The sequence below is a fragment of the Dromiciops gliroides genome, chromosome 1 (genome assembly GCF_019393635.1).
Source record: "Dromiciops gliroides isolate mDroGli1 chromosome 1, mDroGli1.pri, whole genome shotgun sequence".
Lineage (NCBI taxonomy): Eukaryota > Metazoa > Chordata > Mammalia > Microbiotheria > Microbiotheriidae > Dromiciops > Dromiciops gliroides.
The window spans coordinates 149832823-149857671 of record NC_057861.1 but is presented as its reverse complement, the minus strand read 5'-3'; the positions used below and the strand labels follow the sequence as shown (position 1 = coordinate 149857671).

General features: G+C 37.8%; 1 non-coding gene and 1 pseudogene across 1 annotated transcript; both read left to right on the top strand.

Moving 5' to 3' along the window:
- Positions 1–16352: 16352 nt before the first annotated feature.
- LOC122755503 lies at positions 16353–16775 on the top strand (annotated as a pseudogene).
- Positions 16776–20784: 4009 nt separating this feature from the next.
- On the top strand, positions 20785–20888 carry LOC122737645. The gene has a single exon (XR_006354458.1). It is a non-coding gene; the product is annotated as a U6 spliceosomal RNA (small nuclear RNA).
- The last annotated feature ends 3961 nt before the right edge of the window (positions 20889–24849 follow it).

Sequence of the window (24849 nt, the reverse complement as noted above, 5' to 3'; positions counted from 1 at the left end):
GGGGAGGGGGATAAAATGCCTGAGATTCTTTTCACAAATTTACTTTCTTCTCCTTTGTCAAAAATCTGACCCCTCAAAGACCTCAATATCATGTCCCCTCCAGCACATCTCTCCTTTATACACACTTAGAATAATTTGGCTACTTGTGCTTCTTTTGTTCCCCTTAGTACCATTTCAACCTCTTTTAATAAGTATAGAGATGGTAAAGTTAGAATCTTTGATGGTGAGAAAAGTTGGTTATAAAAATCTTTGCAGATTTTTTTGTCATTTTCTTTTTTGTTTTGTTTTGTTTTGTTTTTTCTGTTTCTAGTTGCATTCTTAAAAGGTCTCAAGAAGGCTTGGTTTAGTTGGATCTCTCTCCAACCTAATTTTACTTCTCTTTTTTATTTGGTTATCATATCAAGGAATAAATCTATTCAAAAGCATTTATTAAACACTTATTATGTTCAGGTTCTGTGCTACATGCTTAGGATACAAATACAAGTCATAATTTTTCTCCGAAATATTTTACAGATAAGTTTATATTTTAAACTGGTATTCCCTTGGGATGCATTATTTTTCCATTTGGCTAACAAGTTCATTTTTTCCTAAGGTACTTTAAGACATTTCTGTCTCTTATTATAGGAATTGATTTCAATTGTTTGCATATATAATTGTGTATATGTGTGTATAAATATAGATATAGATATATCTCAGACAGATACTGCAGATGAAGAATGGGCCCAAATGAGTTTAGCCTTGCTTTAAACAAGAAAAGAAGGAGCCAGATTGCCTTTAGGAAAATGCAAATTTCTTTTAATTACTTTAAGATTTTTCCTGAAATAGACAGCCATCTTTTAGATGGATTTTACACAGATACATACCCATCCATGTTTGTGTATGTAAATATGGATTTACAGGCATTCGTGTATGAGACAATAAACCTTTTTCCATTCACTTTTTTGACCTATGTGGATAACATGGACAAACTCTTTAGAGTGATTATCGATCTTGTTCAAGAGATTCTGAAATGTTTCCAGGGCTTAATGCTATCAGAACAATGCCATCTGTAAACAGTCACAAAATATTTGAAGCCTCTCATCCTTACTGTGTTTGGACTCTGCCCTAAAACACTTTGATGACAATGTTTACCTTCAGCAAACATACTGTTACTTATTTAATGGTTTGCTTGATATTAATAATCAAAAGGTCATCAAATAAAGGTCCCTCTCATGGAAACTCATTGAATACTGGGATTGTTTCATTCAATTTATTTATTTCCCCAGTATGTAGAACAATGCTTATAGTAGAGTTGATTGACTGATTTATCAACTCCTATCTTTCAAGTCCCTTGTTTAAGGTACTTAGATTAATCACTATGGTGGGATAAGACCTTTAAGGTGACCTTTTCCTCTACCAATTCATGTGGTCTTTTATGGTTAACAAATAATAAAAGTGGAAACATGCATACTGTATATCCTGCAATGAATTTAATCATGGTAACGATGTGGCTTACTTGAAAATATTGCTTGTGGAAGCCTATATGTTACCTCCTATAATCCTCATGGCAAAATGTTTCTTGATGCATGTATAGTTTATTATCATTTTTAAAAATTCTGTCTAAGTGTGAAAGTAGGCATATAGGTTGCTAGCCATGGTTGTTCTGGGACTTTATTTTCCCTATTCCTTTGGTATATGTCCTTCCTTCAGCCAGTTTGAAAATCGGTCTCTCAATACCCTCAAAATCATGTCACTTTCATCATGGATAACTTCCATGTAAACCAGGTACAGTCTGTCTGCTCTTCCCACTGTCCATTTCATTAGTGTCATTTCTATCTGTAATATGAGCACATCTGGGATTCATGTTAGAGTTTAAATATGATGGTTTCCTTGTACTTTATGACGAAAAGACTTTTTAAAAACAAGGTCTGTTGGGCACAGCTAGGTGGCACAGTGGATAGAGCACCAGCCCTGGAGTCAGCAGGACCTGAGTTCAAATCCAGCCTCAGACACTTAACACTTACTAGCTGTGTGACCCTGGGCAAGTCACTTAACCCCAATTGCCTCACCAAAAACAAAAACAAAAACAAAAAACCCAAGGTCTGTCTCATCTTTCCTCTGTTTAACCTGAAGGGCCCTTGGAATGACCTTTGCTTAATTAGGTCCCTCTTCAAGCTTTTTGAAAAAATGGATTTCATCTGCCATTGTTCCTCTCTGTTTTATGAGACAACTCTGCTCATAATCTTCAACATTTCTGCTCTGTAAGATTTCATAAATAAATTTGCATTTATATTAAACTGATATTGTCCTTTGTTGACATGTCCTCCTTTCTACTTGGTTAGTATATGGTAGCTAAGGCACTATTTAGATTCTTCAACTTTTAATTTAGACAATTTATTTACATTGCTTAAACTTTAGTATGAAAGTATTACTATTAATGTATGTCATTTCCTCTATGCATTTACCATTTTTGCCATTAGGAACTTCTTTATATAGGTCAGATCGGAATTATTTCAGTTTCCCAGCACAAATTTTTCTTTTACTTTATTCTTATATATTGATTTTCATCATTTTGACCTTGCTTCCTCATTAGGGTAATTTTTTCACATTGGTTAAACTTTTGTATAAAATTATTATAACCAGTATGTTATTTCCTTCATGTATTTCCCATTTTTACCATCAGTAACTTTAAATTTATTTCAATTTCCCACAATACAATTTTATTATTTTTTCCAAATTTGTATTGATTGTGTCCTTAAAATGTTGGTAGTTTGACTATACTCAGAGAGCTAATTGAAGAATTACATAAATAATGAGCCCTTTTCTGTCTGTTAAAATATTGTAAGATTCATTTATTGGTAGTTACTCTGTGCTTGCTATGCTCAATACCTTCTGTTGTATTTTTTTTCTCAAAGAAAGTATTCAAGATGTATAAGTGTAGGGAATCTCTGTAATATACAAGTTTTTGAAGTCTTTCACTCCTTATTTCTGAGCTATCTTTTCCAAGACATTTTTTTAGTGATTCCAAGTGATTTCTACCTTTGTATTGTAGAAAATGAGCATCAATGTGTGTGCTGATTTAATTTGTTTCTGTTTTCTCTTTTTAAATTCACATTTTAAAAGTTTTGAAAGTAATAAAAACTAATATGTATATGTTCCTTTAAGGTTTGCAAAGCACTAGATAGATAAGTATATGAGAGGGGGAGGGGAGAGAGAGAAAAGGAAGGAAAGAAGGAAGGAAGGAGAGAGGGAGAGAGAGAGAGAGAACTATTATTATCCCTATGTTACAAATTTACAAATGATGGAAATGATACTGACAAAGGTTAAGTGACTTGTCTGGGGCAACATGACAAGTAGAAGGTGGAATTTTAAGCCAGGAAGACCTGATTTCAAATTCAGTGCTCTTCCCCACTGTGCTTCCTGGTTGCCTCTAATATTAACAAACACCAAATAAAATGAGCACTTCCATATATACAGTAGAGAAGAAAAAGAGGAGCATATATGAAACTGGGAACCTTTCTAATAGTTGATTTAATTTTAAAGGTTTTATTGGTGGTTTTTGTAGAATTGTTCTACCTTTACATCCTCTGCAAGAGATGCTGGTATATAAACTGTAATTAGATATATTTATCATGTAAATTGCAATAAAGGAGGCAGGCAAGCCAGCATAGCTGAAGCAATAAGGCACCCTGTGGGAGAGATGGGAGGCAGCAGGTGCCAGGTAAGTCAAACCATCAGCACCACCTTGACCATCATCTTCCTTGATAGAGACAGTGCAGGACCCTGCACACCAAAGCCTTAGGAATAGCAATGGCCCCCAGACCACCAGATCAGCATCCACCCTAGCCCCCACATCCAATGCTGAGGGAACAAGTGATTGTGTAGGAGTGACCCACCTTCCTCAGCAACACCAGCAACAAATGCAGAGCAATGGCCAAAGTAGGGACATAAGCACAAGAAGTCTGGAGTATTTGCAATAGCCCACTCTCACCTCCTCATTTCATCGGTCCTGCCTTCATCCTAGTCCTGGTGGCTCTCATTCAGGGAAGCAACTCCTATGGAGAAGGGCCCCATCAATCCCTACCAGTTGCCACCCACAGGAGAGGCAGGCCAACCTAGCTGAAGCATCAACACACTTTATGAGAGATAGGAGGGGGCATGTGCCAATGTGCCAGGCAAGTCAAACAACCAACACCACCACCATGACCATCATCTCTTCTCAGTCCCTGATGAAAACAGCCCAGGACCTCTAACACAAAAGCCTTGGAAGTAACATTGCTTCCAACCCAGGGCCCATAGCAATTATTTTAGGGAGCAAAAACCTACAGGGATCTAACCTGGCACCTGCTTATGCAGGTACTGCAATCATTGCTACTAAAAACCAGCAAAGAAAACTCTTGCTACCAAAGCCCTTGGCATTTTTGACAAATAGTTCAATGTCAGAAAACAATGTGATTTTTTAACAGTATAAATGGCATTTAAAAATCCATTACCATCTCCTTTGCTGCTGTACCCTAAGGACCATGGGACTTTTCTATCTGACTTGCAGCTGAAACCTTCTCTGTTTCATCTCCCCTATTAGGATGTGAGTTCCTTCAAAACAGGGACTGACTTACTTTCCTATTTGTATCCCTACTTCTTAGTATAGTGTTTTATGTGTGATATATTCTTTATAAATGTTTTTGATTCATGTACTCATTCGATATATGTTGATCAAATGTCCCATGTGTAAAGGGCTAAAATTCTAGCTAGTCTGTCTAAAATATCTAATAAGTGGTCGCCAATAAATTATAAGCTTTAGCAAGAGTTAGACTTTTAAGCATTTATTAAGGAGAATAAGAATTTGGTGAAGAGAGAGAAAAACACCTAGATTCATCTAGCTATCTCAGGGAGCTACAGTTCTCCTGCTCAGCTCTCCATGAGAGTCCTGGCAAGAGACCAAGAGTGCCAGCCTTGCTCCCTCTTCCTTCCACAAGCAAACGCCACTTCCTGATGCCAAAGAAAAGCCACATCTTACCCTCAGAAACCTTCTCCTCATGGTGGAGCTTTGCCAGCAGGTGGCATCATTTCAATCATTACACATGAAATGATCTTTCTTGACTTGAGACACATGATCCAAAACAACTTTGCTAACTCCTTTATTTGTCTTTCCAAACAGACTCTGTGAGCCATCCTTCCATATAATTGCAACTTTTGCTTTAATCTGGTTTTGTTTGAAGGGAGAATATCCAGAACAGTATAATTCATTTCCTTTAGATAGTATATCTATTCATGATTCATTGGACAAGAATCTCACAGTTAGAGTATGAAAAGCTCAGTTGTCAATTTCACTGCAGAATTAGAAGGGGATCTTATAGGACCAATGCACATTTGTGCTTTCTCTTGTGTCATGGGTTTTCACAGCCAAAGAATTCCTCTACTGGCCAGTCTACTGATTATGAATCTCTCTGTAATTAGTTAGGCTATTCCTCAGAGTATTGGTCTTGAACACATGCCTCCCTGACTACAAGGCACACCCTCTCTCCACTATGCTATACTCCCTCCTATTAATTAATTAATTAATTCATTCATTCATTCATTCATTTGTATATTTGTTTTGCAGGGCAATGAGGGTTAAGTGACTTGCCCAGGGTCATGCAGCTAACAAGTCTACTAAGTGTCAAGAGTCTGAGGCCAGATCTGAACTCAGGTGCTCCTGAATCTAGGGCTGGCACCCTATTCACTGTGCCACCCAGTTGCCCCTATACTCGATCTTAATGATTCTTATCATCTTCACTTTATAGACAAGGAAGCTAAAACTCTGAAAAGTTTAAAATCATCTGGTCAGGTTGTGGCCATCACACAGCAAAGCCATTATTCCCAAATGCAATGCTAATCTTTGAATCATATGTTCTTCTTCCTCTCTCTCCCTATGAACCAACTCACTTGTCCAGATTCTACATTTCTGAGTGTAATTTGTCTTTAAAGACTAGTCCCATAGTTCAATTCAGGTTCATTTTCTTTCTTCCTCACCTGCTGGATGCTTTTTTTCCAGAAAAAAGTACAATTAGAAGAACTATTGCATCAAATTGGTTGAATGAACTCCTGCTACTTGCATGAATAGAGAGAAGGCATCAGATAAAATAATAAGCTAAGTCCTCTATAGCTCAGACCTCTCTCTTAATTGCTAGAAGCTGTTGCCTTGGAACTTGACAATCCTGGAAGGGTTACCCATACAACTGCCCCTATGTGAATGGCATTACAGTGAAACATTGACAGCCTGGAAACATTTGCTTAGGGTCAATGAAATTGAATAGATACTGAATACCTCCTGCTGTACTTATCCTTTGAAGAGGACAATACCCACTTCCACAGAGCATTCTCTCCTTCCTACCTCCAACCCAGATCATTCTCTGGATGAGAGCTCTTCTGATAGATACATTCAAAATAGGGATCAAGGTGAAGATCAAAGAAAATAATTTTAATAATATTTTAAACTAGATGATACTTATTAAAATGGAATTGGAATCCCAGACATGATCATCAACACATCTTCATTTATCCTTTAATACCTATAAGTAGTGAAACATTATATTCGTATGATTTTCTGTTTACAGAATTCAGTTACATATATTATCCCACCTATGATTCAAACTAATCCTGTGAGGTGTGTATACCATGTATTCCTTTTCTATCTTTCTTCCCCCCCCCTCTTTTTTTTGATAACTGGGTCTTTTTTATATCAGAAGGCAATTAAGCCTAGTGGGGTGATAAGTACAGTGATACTTCTTTGGATAAAATGTAAACTCTTTGAGGGCTAAAGCGTTTCATTTTTGTATTATTGTATCCAGTGCCTATTGTAGTGCCTAGCTCACAGTAGATAATTAATATGCATTGATTGATTTTTCTCTCCAACCCAGAGAGTCATTTCAGTAGCTGGACCCTCTGATACATCCCAACTCACAGCCTTGGAGGTTCATCACTGCCCAGAGCATTTAATCCTCATTCCTGAAATCAAATCTGAGTGTTTTCTGCAACAGGTCTGAATCAAGAGGATGCCAACCCTGTAAATGGAACCTGGAATAGAACCTGAAATCAGTCTCATTCCTCAATCCTACAAAATGTCCATTGTTCTAATGACACTTATAAATTAAAGTCTAAATTTTAGATATATAGCCTGTAACAGCCCTTATTTTCCATGGTCTATAAGAAATATACAGAGTATAGGAACAACAAATGAAATATAAAGGCTAAGAAAGCATGAATATATGTGTATGTATGTCTATGTCTGTGTGTCTGCATATTTCCATTTGCCTATAAAATGTACGGAAGGCACTGCCTCATTTTTATGTGGACATTTTATTTATTGAAAGGGGGCAGAAAAAAAGGACATTTATGTTGGAAACATAAAAAAGAAACTTGAGGACAAATCTCTAAGAGAAAGCACCTTTTCATTGACTTGACTTGACTCATAGACAAAACTAAGAAATGATAAGGAAAAAATGGCTGCAATGCATTTTTCCCAATTGCTAATTGATATATATGAGTGTTTTTAGGACAAAGAAGGTTAATGCTAAGAAATGGTGAATCAGAGAGCTTCAGAACCCCTGAAAGTCTACACATGGTATAGACTGTTCCCTAAAGACACCAACATCAAGCCCTGATACCCAAAGTTGTGAGTTGCCCTGGGCACAGGAGTTTCCCTCTTCATGCTAGGTTTCTCTAAGTTTGTGCCCATTATGGCTGCTGTGTACACTGGATGGAAAGTATAAAGCAGGTTTATAGGTTAACTATAATTATTCCTGCTTTTGTCTTCTTGTTTAATAAATGTTTCATGACCAGGAGTTAATGGTGTCATCTTGACTGATTTGTTTAAATGAGAAGCACACCATCAGAGTTTCAGGAGCTACAGTTGTGATTAACAAACATATCTCTTCTTCTTATACCAGGGTTACAATAGGACCCTGAGAGTGAGGTGCAGAAGCATGGCCACCCCTTAGGGGAATTATCTTGACTAGTCAGTGTTGGTACCCACATATCTCATGCTACATGTGGATTTTTGTATCTAAGGTCCCTTGGAGAAATTTAACCATGTATTTTGAAGAGGATGGTTATCTTCCCTGACCATATGAACCTTTCATTTCATTGACTTGAAAACAAATATTTTTAAGTGACTTTCTATTTTTAAGGCAGTGGGGATAGCCTGTCCACCTATCAGAGCAGCAGGCTTCTATTAGGAGAAAATCAGATGAAGAGTAATAAACTACAGTGACCCAGATGATATCAAGTTATTTCTTCCTTATTTTCAAAATTATAATGTATGGTATTCTTAGACACTAACCTCTTCATCCCCACCAACCACCCAACGAAATATGATCATTTTCCTCCTCCATTTTTTCTCCTTTTTCTCTTTGAAACTGTGTTTGTGATACATCGGCAAAGTCTTTCTTCAAAAGCAAAACAAAGCAGCTGCAGCTGGGTGGTGTTTGTTTCACATACCTTCTGGTGAATTCTTCAACACAAATGTCCATTTCACACTTTAGTCCTGAAAGTCTGGGGGTGGGGTGGGATTTCCTGTTTCTTTCTGCCTTGGGGACATTACTTTGAGGGTGCATGTTTGCCTCCACACATGTCTGTGCTTAGGTAACATTATCTGATAGATGGGTAACTTTTTGGGGATCCTAAGGTAGACCAACGTTTTTAACAAGAGTCAATGCACATTGGAGGCAGTCATTTGCTACAAGGAAAACAACCAACATCTTTTTTCCCCATCATTGCATATCAACAATGCAATTAGTGCAAACTTCTTGGAGATTTAGATTGAGATGGTAATTAAAGAATTGTGTTGTGAATTTTAATGTGATAATAAAGAAATAAATTATTTGGTATGGCTCTGTTCTCAGAATTTCCAGAGAATGCATTATTTATCACTTACTGAGATGAGATCTTTAATTTCCAGAAATCCAGGATCCTCATAATCTGGAGCTAGGGAGTTGGCAAGAAACAACTTGCTAAAATTTCTAATAGCTATGAGCCCTTTTCCCATCCTCTTGCTGGATGGGAAGAAAGTAAGAAGTTTAGATTCTGTCATTCTGAGTAATTTTTTCTCATAACTGTGGAGATAATTGCATTGGTGAATTAGTGATCAATTATTCCAATCTCTTACCTCCAAACAGATTTGTATCTTCTCCACCTGAGGTAGGTGGTTTTCTAGTCTCTTAAAAATACATAGGAGATGTGGCAGCTAGGTGGTGCAGTGGATAGAGCACCAGCCCTGGAGTCAGGAAGATCTGAGTTCAAATCTGGCCTCAGATCTTTGACACCTCCTAGCTGTGTGACCCTGGGCAAATCACTTAACCCCAATTGCCTCACCAAAAAAAAAAAATTACATAGGAGAGGGGGAAGCTAGGTGGTGCAGTGGATAAAACACTGGCCCTAGATTCAGGAAGACCTGAGTTCAAATCCAGCCTCAGACACTTGACATTTACTATCTGTATGACCCTGGGTAAGTAACTAAACCCTCATTGCCCCACAAAAAAAAATACATATGATGGAAGGTCTTAGCCACACCCTGAGAAAACTGTTGCAATGTTAAATAATCTTCAAAAGATATGTCAGAAACAGAGGCCTAAAAAGAACAGGAAACAAGACCCTAAGGGATTAGTCTTAGCTGATACCTTTGGTTTTCCAACTTTTCTAGCCCCTTGACCATCTATCTGTTCATCACCACGAGTTTTAGGGATAATAATTTTTACTTTTCATAACTGATTCATTGATAACACCCTAATAGCAAAATTTTGGAAAGATTTCCCCCACACCTTAGGGTTATCCTAAGAGTGAGCTGTTGAAGCATGGCCACACCTTAGGGGGGGTTACCTCAACCTGTCATTCTGGGTACAGGTTGGCTAAAGAAGGCAGTTCTAGCTTAGAAAAAGAGGAAGAATTAGGGGTTGGTATACACATGTCCCAAACTGCATATATGTTTATACATTATGCATTTAAGGTCCCCTGTAGAAATTTATTGTTGTTTTGTCCTTCATTGTCAAAGAGGACTGTGACATTGGGGGGATGTTATGATTTGCGGTAAATTGGATTTAAGTGAGACAGGACTGTACAAGGTCACCAACCTCACTCTCTCCTCCAGAGCCATAAGGGTTCCAGTGGCATGCTAGATATCAGGACAACTGGAGTTGGGGTTAAATGACTTGTCCAGGCTCACATAGCTACTAAGTGTCTGAAGTAAACTTTGAACTCAGGTCCTCCCAATTTCAGGGCTGGTGCTCTATCCACTATGCCACCAAGGTGCCTCTATAGAAATTTAGCCATGTTTTTAAAGAGGCTTGAGCATACAGGGCATCTCTTCAATTTCTAATTCTTTGCCACCACCAATAGACTTGCTAGAAATATTTTTATACACATGGGTCATTTTCCATTTTTTTGATCTCTTTGGGATACAGATCTATGTAGTGGTATTGCTGGGTCAAAGGGTATGCATAGCCCCATAGCCCTTTGGGCATAGTTTCAAATTGCTCTCCAGAATGGTTGGATCAATTCAAAACTCCACCAACAATGCATTAGTAAGAAATTTTTAAAAGGAAAATTTCTCCATTCACTTTTCACATATTACTACCAACCCCTTATGCTTCATTCCACATAGCAGGGGTCTCTGTGTCCCTGGGAGTCCATGAAGTTCTACCTTCAGGAGGCACTATCTGGTTCCATAAGGAAGTCTGTGCTGAACCCCCCTCCTTGCTCTACACTCAGTGATAGTCACTTCCTGCTATAGTTGGCCCAGTGCTGTTTACCCTTCAACTCACAGCTGGCAGCTCTTGCTGGGACCTGATGCTTTTTTATTCTACATTTATTTCTATTTATTACTAAATCCCACAAGCCAGATATGCTATTGTACCAAAAAACTCTTGGCAAGTCAGGATTTTCTACTTCATTGGGGTGATTTTTCCCCAGTTTGTTTCCTACTGTAGCATACACAGAAGGATTCTGCTCTGCTTTATCTCTAGATGGAGACTGCCAAGAATCAGGTATAAATAGGGACTCAAATCCCTAAGACTCTCCTTATTGATGGAGATTCATTATTTACTGTTCTAAACCTGTTGGTAGGTTGAAAGAGGAGAGATCTCAGTCATCTGGCTTCCAACTTCTAGAAAAAACACTCAATACAGGTTTATCTTCAGGGAGAGGGCCTAGACAGGAGAGAAAGATTGTAGGAAGAAGCCAGCATTTAGGGATCTAACAACACAATCATGTTCTTTTCCCCAGCTTCCTACAATAGAGAGTTTGGGTATTCTTCTCTTGGGTGATATTTGATACCAGAGATAACTCACTCCCAGTGGGAGAGCTCATTTAGTCTGTATACTGTCTTGTATATTCTCATCTGTATATCTTGTCTGATTTCTGTTATGTATCAATTCAGATAAATAGGTTGGTTTGCTATTCACTTTAGCAGTTTTTGTGTAACTGGCATTTATTAGAAAAGGAGTCATGCCTTGGAGATTGTATGCATATATGTATGTATGTGTGTGTGTATGTGTGTATATATATATATATATATATAGTTATATATAGTTATATTTTATATGTGTGTGTATATATATATATAGTTATATTTTATATATGTGTATATATATATAGAGAGAGAGAGAGCTAGTCTAGGGAAAAATTATGTGTGTGTGTATATATATATATATATATATATGTGTGTGTGTGTGTGTGTGTGTGTGTGTATATATATATATGTATGTATATATATATATATGTATATATATGTATGTATTTGGGTCATTCCCCATTAAAAGCCAAAGATCAGGTGCAGATTAAACATATTTTTCCCTAGACTAACAATATGGGGGGTGGGGGGGCATGTGGAGTAGGTATTGTGATAAAATAATGGGATTTGGCAGACGTCAAGGGGCCCCAACTGAAGACTATCAAAATCGAGACCACACCTGGCTGGCCCTCAGTGGGGTGTTGTTCTCAGAGGTGGTGTATTACTGACATCAGCAAGACACCACTCTCAACCAATCAGCTTGAAGGACCTCCCCTTTTGGGGAGGGAGACAGGAAATAGGAAGGTGAGGCTGGCTTGCTGGATCTCCCTCTTTTGGTCTGGAACTGGCTTTGTGGCGGCAGAGACAGAGAACAGGAGACCCTCCCCGCCCCCCCCCCCCCCCCCCCCCCCGCCCTCTTCTATCCAGTACTTTGGCGTATGGTGAGGAATTCCACATGGGTTGCTAGGAAAGGAGGGTCCCTCTTTTCATTCGGGACTTTGGCTTGGTGGGAGACAGAGAAAAAACGGACAGAGATAAGGAGAGGGAAGTAGATAAACTGTTCTGGCATTATGGGATCCCATGTGTTGTCTTTACTCTTTAATAAATCTTTAAAGGCTAAACTCTTGCTGAATTTATCTGTGATTTTAGCCAGCTTTCCCCCCCAAAAAAACTGGGGAGGGCAGGTTAGAATCCACATTTAGATTTTAAACACTATGATATAATTCTAGACTGGTACCTTCTCTCTGAAGAAAGCAGAGTGGTCAACCTTTGGTGCTCATTTCTTCCTATGCCTCCTGGTAAGAGAGGATAGAAAAGAGAAAGACATGCTATGTGACCTTTGGAGAAAGATGGGTGGGATAGACTAGAAATATCTATGAGACACAAGTAGAGAGACCCATGTGGGTATGTACATGGACAATGCAATGCACACCTTATACAGGAATGGTCGTTATGAACAAAGTCATCATTTGTGTCTGTTCCAGCTTTAGACCTGCATACAGATGTTCCCATTTACTACTTTCAGAATACTTTCAGATTCCAATATATTGCCTTCCTCACACATAGCACTCCACCTCCAGCCTTAGTGCCTTTGTACCAGTTGTCTCCAATGCCTGGAATACTTTCCTGCTTCATCTCTACTTTGTTTTCTTTCAAAACTCAGCTCAAACCTTACCCTCTTCAGGAGGCTTTTCATCATCCCCTCCTACCTCTCCAATGTCTTCCTTCAGAGATCATTTTCTATTTACTACATATGAACAATTGGGGTATTTGGAAAACTATTGAATAATTTGGGGAATTATGAAATTCCACTAATCCCAGGACAGATTGACTTTACTTGGGAAGCTATGTATTGTATAACTAAACATATTGTGGACTTCTTCAGAAATTGCTGGTGAAACTATGCAAATTGAAATGTGATCCCCCAGGGCTTGCCATACCATAAAAAAATCCCAAAAAGGTAAAAGCTACATCTGCCCAATATCTAAGGGTTAATATTAATTTTCATGACTGTGTGTAGGCACACCTTTATAGATACATGTATAGCACACATACATTGATGTGTATGTGCACCATTTAAACAAGTCTTTACTATTTTGTTGTTGTTCAGTCATTTTCAGTCCTGTCTGACTCTTTGTGACCCCATTTGGGGTTTTCTTGGCAGACATACCAGAATGGTTTGTCTTCTCCAGCTCATTTTACAGGGTGAGGAACTGAGGCAAACAGGATTAAGTGACTTGTCCAGGGTCACATAAACTAATAAGTGTCTGAGGAAAGATTTGAACTCATGGAGATGAGTCTTCCTGATTCCAACCTCAGTGGTCTTTACACTGAGCCACCTACATGTTGATTAATCAAAACATGTGTCAATTACTATGTAAAAGGCTCCTTACCATTGCTTTCTAATATCTATTTGGAGTATACACATACAGATACTCCAGTTTAGAAAACACCATTAGTAGCTGTTCCCTGAACTCAATTTTCATCTCCCAACACTTGATGATCTGCCACATATTTCTTTTTGTTTTTATTTTGGTGAGGCAATTGGGGTTAAGTGACTTGCCCAGGGTCACAAAGCTAGTAAGTGTTAAGTGTCTGAGACAAAATTTGAACTCAGGTCCTCCTGACTCCAGGGCTGGTGCATTATCCACTGTGTCACCTAGCTGCTCCCCCCACCCCCCCGCCACGTATTTCTGAAATGTCAGATCTCTTCATCTCTTCTGATTAGGATCTCAGGTGAAACAACCTCCATGAAAATATCCCCAGTTGTTCAATTCATCAGATCATAATCTCATTGACACAGAACTATAATGGAACATTGAGGCCATCTAGCCCAAACTCCTCATTTCACACATGAAGAAAATGAGGCTTAGAAATGTTGTGATTGTCAGGACAGCTAGGTGGCACAGTGATAAAGCACAGGCCCTGGATTCGGGAGGACCTGAGTTCAAATCCAGCCTCAGACACTTGACACTTACAAGCTGTGTGACCCTGGGAAAGTCATTTAACCCTTGTTGCCCTGCAAAAAATAACGTTGTGATTGTCTCTGAACAAATCCAGTGTTCTTTTGTACATTGTAAAATGTTGTTTTGCATTGCCTCACTCATAGAAATAAGTCATTTGCTTTATAGCCTATTGAGTCCCCTATACTTTTTGTATTTTTCTCCAGTGATGTGAGTTGCTTGCAATCCAGTAGAAGTCTGAGATCATGAGAATTCTTTCAGATTTCTTTGGGTAAGTAGGTCCTCCAAACTAGAGACCTGTGTCTTAATGGCAAAGGAAATGTCATGAAAAGGTGTCCAGTATTCCTCTGGACTAGTTACTATTATTAGCTTGTAAAGAGCACTGCCTTGTTGTATATTTAGTCAAGTCACACTGGTCTCTCTCATGTAATCCTATCAAAATATGTGGCACTTATTAATAGCAATATCCATAGCTTTTATAGATCAAAAACTCAGAATACTCAGGAAATAAATATCTGATCTAAAACTTAAAGAAGATTAATATTAAATCAGATATCCTAGTAAGTGATCATTTTAAATACCCATAAATATTGGGATTAAATGGATATTTATGTTTTTTTGGCACTTTCTTTTTCTTAGAAATAAGGATGAGTTGTTCTCTAAGCCAGTCAGTCAACAAGCCATGTACTGTGTTAAACATCAAGGATAGAAAGGCAATAATTTCCCTGTTCTTGAGAATCCCACATCCTAATGACTGAGACAATATTCAAATTACTATGTATATACAAGATAAATGCAGCATAAATTTAAAGTATTTTCAGTGGGGAGAAGGGGTGGACTAGAAAAGGTACCCTGAAGGTAAGAGTTAAACTGATTCTTAAAGGAAGCTGGTGAAAGTAATAGAGGTGAGGAGGAAGAATATTCCAGGTATGGTGCACAGTCAGTGCAAATGCATGGAGTCAGGAGATGGAAGTCATGTTTAAGGACCTACAAGTAGCCTCGGTATATAAGTTGTAGAGTCTATGGAGGAGAATATAACATAAGAGGACTGGAAAGATAAGAAGAGGACAAGTTATAAAAGGTTTTAAATACCAAACATGGAATTTTACTTGTTACTCTAGATTAATAGGGAGCCACTGGAGTTTATTGAGTAGAGCTATAACATTATCAGACCTGAACTTTAAGGAAATTATTTGGTAACTGAATGGAGAATGCACTGATGTAAGGGAAGATGAGATAGTGAGACCAATTAAAAGACTATTTCAGAACATTTACAGGAGCCAAGATGGTATAGTAAGCAGTAAATTGCTGTGCCTCCCATATTTACCTCCAAACAACCATAAAATAGAGCCCCAAAATGATTCCTGGAGCAGCAGAACCAGCCCTGGGAAAACAGATAGCCAACAACCCTCTAGGTGCCTAAGCAAACAGGCAGCAACCATCACCACCAAGTATTTCAGCATGGACCAGGGCAAACAAAGAACCTCTAGTGGCCAGACCTCCATGTGCTTCAAGGAAACTCAGGAACACGAAACACCTCACTAACCTCAGCACTTGCCAGACACTAGCATTAGGACTCCAACTCAGCACCAAGTAAGCTGCCAGACCCTATGGCCTCCAGAAGCACCAACCATATGCCACACCACCCCTCAACACAGCATCAGACAGGGGGCTCCCCATGGATCTCAAGGCAACATCAGTGCAACACCAGATAAATAGCGAGGGCCTGTAGGCCCTGGCACAAGAAGCCTGAGACACTGCTCCTTCCATCTCGGAAGCAGAGCTCAAATTTAAAAGAAAGGGAAAAGGCCAAAAAACATGAGCAAAACAACAACAAAAAGAATTAGACCATAGTAAGTTATTATGATGACAGGGAAGATCAAGACATAAACTCAGAAAAGGAGAATAATGTCAAAACACCTATGGGCAAAACCCCAAAGGAAAAAGGTAACTGGTCTCAAGACCAGAAAGAACTCATGGAACTGCTCAAAAAAGGAATCTTAAAATCATATAATAAAAATAGAAGAAAAATTGGGAAAAGAAATGAGAGTGATGCAAAAGAATTATGAAAAAAGAGTCAACAGCTTGGAAAAAAGAAAACTAACTAAAAAGTATAGCTCCCTCTTTCATAATTTCTAGAAGCCAAGATGTTTAAGTGAGGATGTGGTGGGTCTTCTGGAGACAATTTCAGAATTTCACAGTCTCCCAGCGGGGAGCTGCCATCAATTGTCCTGATAATACAGGTGCCAAGAACCTGTACATCATCTCTGTGAAGGGAATCAAGGGAAGATTGAACAGGCTTCCTGCAGCTGGTGTGTGTGACATGGTAATAGCCATAGTCAAAAAGGGGAAACCAGAGCTCCAGAATAAGGTCCATCCAGCAGTGGTAATAAGGCAACAGAAGTCATATCAGAGAAAAAGATGGTGTGTTCCTATACTTTGAAAACAATGCAGGGATCATAGTAAACAATAAAGGTGATATGAAAGGTTCAGCCATCATGGGACCTGTTGCCAAGGAGTGTGCTGACTTGTGGCCCAGGATTGCATCTAATGCCGGCAGCATTGCTTGATTCTCCTAAAGCCTACTTGTAAAACCATTTAAATCTGGGGAAAAAGTATAATTGGCCAAATGGAAAAAAAAATACAAAAATCCACTGAACAAAACAACTCCTTAAAAGTTACTATTGGGCAAATGGAAGCTAATGACTCTATGAAACATCAAGAATGCATAAGACAAATTCAAAGGAATGAAAAAATGGAAGAAAATGTAAGATACTGTGGGAATTTATTTTGATTTGGGGACCCTGCCTTTGGGCTGAGATTAAAAAGCCTTAGGCCCTCAGGGATTTTTTTCTGTGTAAGAGGGGCTGGTACCCCTCCCACTCCACTTCAGCTGAGCCCAAAAGTCCCATGGGTTTTATGAGATGCCAGGTAATACAGCTGGGGGGAAAAGGCCCAGCTCTCTCTGCCTGGGGTGGGGGGGGGATCTACCCCGGAAATCCCAGGCTTGTCCTGCCAGGCCCTAGCATAGCCTGTGGGGAGGTCCCAGGCATGCAGCAGGGGGCACAGGCCCCTCGAGCCCCACTGGGCACAGCCCTAGTGTGGCTGGCAGATTAGCTTGGCATGTACAGGGGTACAGGGAGCCTGAGGTTTGAGGGGAGAGAAGGAACATATATAAAGGGGAGAAGACAGTGAAGGTGAGGCTGGAAGATTAAGAAGACAGCAAGCGAGGAGGACTAATGTAGCGGACAGACAGAGAAAGAGGTTGGAGAGGACGGACAGAAGGGAGGCTGCTACAAGGAGTCTAAGGAGATTGAGGCTACATAAGGAGGGGGGAGACAAAGAAAAAGCTAAGAGCAAGGAGGCTGGAGGACACCGGAGAACTAAGAACATAAGGAGGTTGGAGAAGACAGAAAGGAGGTTCACAAAGGAGACTGAGGCTACAGTAGTGAAAGAGAAGTTAAAGAGTGAAGCAGGGGGCTTTTCAGTGAGGGGGACACTAGAAGAAGGTTGGTTGGTACAGAGGCACAGGAGAACGCTAAAAAGTTCCAGGCGTGACAGGAGGAGATGCGCCAGAAATCATTCAAGTTGTACATTTTATTTCCCTGTATTTTTATGATTAAATTGTATCTCATAAATAAACTTTGCTTTGATTATTTAGTTAAGAGGCTTCTCAACCATTTGCTTATCAATTTCGGAGTAGAGCAAGTGGGGGGAACTTTATAAATGGCCCATATTAAATTAATAGCAGTCAGATAGCCAGCCAGTCAAAAGTCCCCAGATTAGTACTCCAATAAGATTAGGACCCCCCAGTCAAATTAGTCCCCCCTAATCAGTAACATATTTCCACATTTGAATGGTGACTGTGACAGGACTTACGGCCCAATTATAATTTTTCTAAAGTTATAATTTTTCATATACTTATATTTTTATAAGTACCATTATATATATATATTTTTCAGATTAAAGTTAGCTAGTTAATTTTTTTTACAATACTTCATTGGAAAAACAACTGACCTAGAAAGTAGATCCAGGGGAGATAATATCAGAATCAGTGGACTACTTGAAAGCCATAATCAAAAGGAGGACCTAGACAGCATCTTCCAAGAAATTATCAAGGAAAAGTGCCATAATATTCTGGAACCAGATGTAAAAATAGGTATTGAAGGAATCCACTGATCACCTCAGGAAAGAGATTCTCAAAAAAAAAAAAAACCTCCAGAAAGAACATTATAGCCAATTAATGAACTATTAAGTCAAAGAAAAATATTTTAACTGGCCAGAAAGAAATAATTCTAATATCAGGGAGTCATAATCAGGATTACACAGGACTTAGCAGCTGCAACATTAAAGAAATGGAGATCATGGAACATAACAGTCTGGAAGGAAAAGGAGATAGGACTACAACCAAAAATCACCTACCTGGCCAAATTAAGCATACCATTCAAGGGGGAAAATGATTATTCAATGAAATAGAAGGATTTCAAGCTATCATAAGGAGAACAGAATTGAATAAAAAAAAATTGATCTCCAATATCAATACCCAAGAAAAGCCTAAAAAAGGGGGAAAGGGGAAAATAAAATATAAGGGATTCAGTGGAGCTGAACTGTTTGCATCCCTAAAGGAGAGGTAGAATGGGGTAAGTTATTTCACATGAAGAGGTGTGAGAACCCCTTAGAGGGGAGTGAAAAATTGGAGGCTGTGCAATGGCCATTGCTTGAACCTTACTCCATCAGTATTGGCTCAAAGAGGGAATAATACACACAATAATTTGAATATAGAAATCATTGTTGAGGAGAGAAAGGGTGAAAGAAGAAAGGACAAACAGGAGAAAAAATAGTACAGAGATAAATTATTAGTAATCATAGCTTTGAATGTGAATGGGATGAACTTTATCATAAAATGGAAGCAGATAGCTGAGTGGATCAAACCCCAGAATCCTATAATATGTTCTTTACAAGAAACACAATTAAAGCAAAGAGACACACAGAGTAAAGGTAAGGAACTTCTATCATGCTTCAGCTGAAGTGAAAAAAAGCAGAGATAGCAGTCCTGATCCCAGACAAAGCAAAAGCAAAAACAGGCCTAATTAAAAGAGATAAGGAAGGAAACCACATCTTGCTATGATACCATAGACAATGAAGTAACATCAATACTAAATATATATGCACCAAGTGATATGGTATCCAAATTCTTAAAGGAGAAATTAAGTGAGTTATAGGTTCATGATCAAATTAGAGAGAAATACAAACTGTAAAATGTAAAATTTTGATTATATAAAATTAAAAAGCTTTTGCACAAACAAAATGAATGCAACCAAGTTTATAAGCAAAACAGAAAGTTGGGAAACATTACATCAAGTGTCTGATAAAGACTTCAGTTTCTCAAATATATATAAAAATGAGTCAAATTTATAATAATTCAAGCCATGAGGCAGCTAGCAGTGGTGCAGTGGATAGAGCACTAGCCCTGGATTTAGGAAGACTTGAGTTCAAATAAGGCCTCAGACACTTGACACTTACTAGGTGTGTGACCCTGGGCAAGTCACTTAACCATGATTGCCCTGTAAAAAAAAATTCAAGCCATTCCCAAATTGAAAAATGATCAAAGGATATGAACAGACAGCTTTCAGATGAAGAAATCACAACTATCCGTAGGCATGTGAAGAAGGCCTCTAAATCACTTTTGAATAGAGAAATGCAAATTAAAACAACTCTGAGGTACCACATCACATCTATTAGGTTGGCTAATATGACCAAAAAAATGATAAGTGTTAGAGAGGATGTGGGAAAATTGAGACATGAATGCACTGTTGGTGGAGTTGTAAACTGATCCAACCATTCTGGAGAGCAATTTAGAACAATGTCCAAAGGGCAACCAAAATTGGCATACCCTTTGATCAAGCAATACCACCACTAGGTCTGTATACCAAAGAGTGCAGAAAAAAGGGAAAAGGACCTACATTTGCAAAAATACTTTTAGCAGCCCTTTTCATGGTGGCAAAATATTAGAAACTAGGGAATAACCATTAAGTGGGGAATGGCTGAATAAACTGTGGTATATGAATGTAATGGAATACTCTTGTGCAATAAAAATGATGAGCAAGAATATTTCAGAAAAACCTGTAAAGACTTGTAGGAACTGATGCAAAGTGAAATGAGCAGAACCATGAAAACATTGAACACAGTATCAGCAATATTGTGTGAGGATAAACTGTGAATGGCTCAGCTCTTCTCAGCAACACAATTATCCAAGACAAGTACAAGGAACTCATGAAGGAAAATGCTATCCACATCTGGCTAAATAACTGATTGATTCTGAATACAGATCAAAGCATACTTTTTTCACTTATTTTATTCTTCTTGTGTTTTTTCCTTTTGATCTGTTAATTCTTTCACAATTGTGACTAATATGGAAATGTGTTTTACATGATAGCACATGTATAACCCATATCAAATTATTTACCATTTTAGGAAGAGGGCAGGAGAAGGAGAAAGAGAAAAATTTGGAACTTAAGATCATGTAAAAATAAATGCTAAAGATTGTCTTGACATGTAAAAAGTAAAATATGATTAAAAGTGCTTGCTTTAGCAACACATATACTAAAATTGGAATGATACAGAGATTAGTGTGGCCCTTACACAAGGATGACATGCAAATTTGTGAAGCATTCCATATTTTTTGTGATGATTTTCATCTATTTCCATTTCCTTGCCCCAATGCCTCCTCCCTGACTAACATCCTCTGCCCATCAAAGTGCCTATGGACTGAGAGGGTCCTGGTCCCCTGACCTTCCAGCCTGGACTCAGTCCTGACCGGCACCTCCTTCTGGCTCTGGGGTGTAGGGATGAGGCCAGGTGTTCTTATATCAAGTTACACAAGGTGTCACCAGTTGACATTGGCCAAGTTCTGTGTTTTTGACATGCCAGAGCTATCATTCCTTCATGCCTTCACCTGAGGGTTATTTATTGCCCATCTTTTTCCTGGCATTCTTTTTCACCCCTAACCCTTAATGACTAGAAAGTAGGGGGAGCCTTGATTCCCCTTCCCTAGCTCTTTTTCCCCCCCATCCCAGGCCTAGTTTGATCATTCCATCCCCTTCCCCATGTTACTTGACAAGCCTCTTCTGGAGCTCATATGTATGTGTTTCTGTGTTTGTATTTGTGTATATGTGTGTTGGCATATGGCCAAGTTTGTAATGGTTTTGATAAATAAATGCATGGACTTTAAAAAAAGATGATTAAAGATGTAAAAAAAATACAATATAGAGGGAAAAATTAACAAAACTGAAAGCAAAAATACTGAATTAATAAAACAAAACTTTTCTTGTTAAAATTTTAAAATAAAACAACTATATATTTAAATAGTTAACTATTTAAAAAGAAGACTACTGTAACAATTCAGATGAAATGTCAACAACTATACAATGATGGTGGCTGCCTGGATGGTGAAAAGGAGACATACATAAAATAGTTATTTATTTATTTAGTTATTCATTCGTTTGTTTGTTTATTTATTTAATTAAAGGCTTGTTGAGTGAGAATTTAAGAATGACACCAAGGTTGCAAGGTTAGGTACCTGTGAAGATGGTGTCCTTAAGGAAGTTTGGAAGAGGAGAGAATTTGGGGGAGAAAGATAAGGTCTGTTTTGAATGTGATAAATTTGAGATGCTTATAGGGCATTTAAGAGTTGGTGATATGGAACTATAACTCAAAAGGGAGATTACTAGATATATAGATCTGGGAATCAATTATGTAGAAATGACGGTGAATTCCATTGGAGCTAATAAGATCACCAAAATACATAGTAAAGAGTGAAAAGAGAAGATGGCCTAGAACCTAACCTTGGAGAATACCCATCATTAGTAGTGTAACTTGGATGAAAATCCAGGAAAGGTGACTGAGGAATAGTCAGCTAAGTAAGAGGAGAACCTGGGCGAGGAGACTTATGACAATGTAAAGAGAAGAGAGTATCTTAGAGGAAGATTGACAGTGTCAAAGTTACAGTGAACTCAGAAAGGCTGCGTATTGAGAAAAGTCTATCATATTTGGCAAGGGATCACTGGTAACTTTAGGGAGATCAATTTCAAATGAAAGATAAGATCAAATGACAAAATGCTGAGTTTATAGAAGAGAGTGAGAGGAGAGAACCTAGAGGCACCTGTTTTATAAGGCTTTCACAAGTTTATCCAAAGGAGGAAAAATTGCAGACAATATTTAGCAAGAGTAGTCAGATTGTGAGGGTTTTTTAAGGATGGGGAGATAAGTGTTTGCAGGCAGGAGAAAGGGAGCCTACAGATAGAGATAAATTTAAGATTAGAGAATTAAACAAGAAAAGAAATAAACCATTTAATCAGCAAAAGTATGAGTTTCCATTTTTGTACATAGCAAAACCAGAATAAGTCCAGCAGCATAGTTGCACCCAGATAATATGTAAAGGCTGAACTGTTTTCTCACTTTAGAAAAGTCACTTTGTTCATCTTCCTCCACATGATGGGGAAATGTATCCTTGAATTATTTCATTTTCTTGGTTTTAATTCTGCCTTTATTATGAGACTTGTGCCAATTATTAAACTTCTATGGGTTGTGTTTTCCTCTACCTATCAAATAGGGCTAATAAATTGTATCATAAGTTATCTGGAAGGGTCTATGAGAAGAGGACCTCATTAGAAATTGCAGTTCTAGATTTCTCATGTTGTTTGCATTAATATAAGAAATTGGATCTATTTTAAAAATTGTATTTAATACTTCTGAGTCAAAATGACCCAACAGAATGTTAAGGGTCCAGGGGAATTCTTAATTGGGCAACATCACAAAATATAGGAACACAAAAGGAGGTAAAAGACAAAAATAAGTTTAATATCTTTAAAAAATGTACTTTAACCTTATTAGTCACTCAATTTGCCACCTATTATGTCTCTATTCCTAATTACCACCAACAAAAAGAACTATCCTTTTTCTCCCTATACATTTGGAGATGGAATGCTGCCAATATATAGTATGCCAATGATGGGTATCTGTAAATAATATTGATAGTTCATACAGGTTTGGTGGTGGGGGCTTCTCATGATAATAATCAAAACACATCATGTATATATGCATGATTATATTTTATCACCATTTAACAAATAAGGAAATTAAGGCTCAGGGAAGTTATGAGTTAGCAAAGGCTACAGATGGCTAGGAAATAATGGAAATAGGTCTTTTGACCCCACATCTGGTGTTCTTTCCACTCAACTTTTCTAAGAATCTAGATCTCTTGCTCAGTATAGTTTAACTCAGTGTTCAAGGTAACATCTCACCTATGTTATACTTGACTCTAGATCAGAATGACTACTTCATTGAGGAGGCAACTAAAGAGTTATGAATGATGATTAATCAGCTAATTTAAAAAGGGGTTATGATAAGCAATATAAATTTGAAGACCTTACCTTTAGTGAATATTAGGGTATGATATTAAAATTTTAACTCATTTATATTATCTTAGAATTTATAAAGCTATATTTTCTTCTTTTCCACTTTTTGAGTCTCTTTTTCCTCTTCTATATTAGAATCTTCAATTTTTTAATTCCTGTAGGATTATATAATCTCAGTCATGGATTTCCTCTGTATGTAAATTGCCCACCTACTCATCCAGATTTCATTTTCTTCAGTGGCATTTTCAGTATCTCATTGAATTCTTAAGTAGTCCAAATGTAGTGACTCTTTTGTCAGTTATGAGGAAGACAAAGTGTTCTAGGTATGCTGGCGTAGTCATTCCATCTCACATCTATTTGTTGTCCTCATTTTAGTTTTACTTATAAATGTTATTGGAATAAATTGGTTTATTTGAATGTTGTGCCAAGCTTTTTGCAATCTTATTTTCCACTTCACTGTCTTTTACTATTATATGAGGGAAAACTGCTGATAAGCTTTTGTCATGTTTCCCTGTAACATTTTGCAAATAAACTTGCATTCTTAACATATGTTTCCCTTGACTGCAATATCTTTCCACTTGGCAATGAATTTAAGTGTTTGCTGGCTGAGGTAATTTCTTGGCTTTTTTGGCCTCCTCACTATGGTAGTTCTTAGACAACAGTTAAACATCTGTAAAAAAGATACCAATAATCAGAGTCGATATCCTCACTTTTATCTGTTTCTCATTTTTCAAACTTAAAAGTAGGTTTAAATAAGTTAGTTTGGAGCTGTTATAATGACATGCAGTATTCCCTTTTCATCTTTACATTATTTTTACTTTTACTATAATCATTTAATGATCTAACTATACATTATACAAAGGTAGCTAGTCAGGAAAAGACTTTCATATCAGTAACAAGTTATCTCCTAGAAAAAAAGGCTTATTTTTATAAAGGTATCTTTTCTTGTTATTTTGTTTAGCGTTTTCCTAATACCTTCTTACTTTCTTTTAGAAGAAAATATTTTTATAGGGCTTTTGTATAATCAACACAATTTTAGTATCTTTCATTACTTAATCCTGAGCTACATTTCCCAACGTATTTTTGCTCACCTCTATGTTAAAGATGCCAATCATTAAACTATATTTTAACAGTCCATAGGACCTTATCAAATTCTCTTTAGAATTTCTCTACTATTTCAATCAGCAACAGATGTTAGGATATAATTGGCATCTATTTTCATGATGAT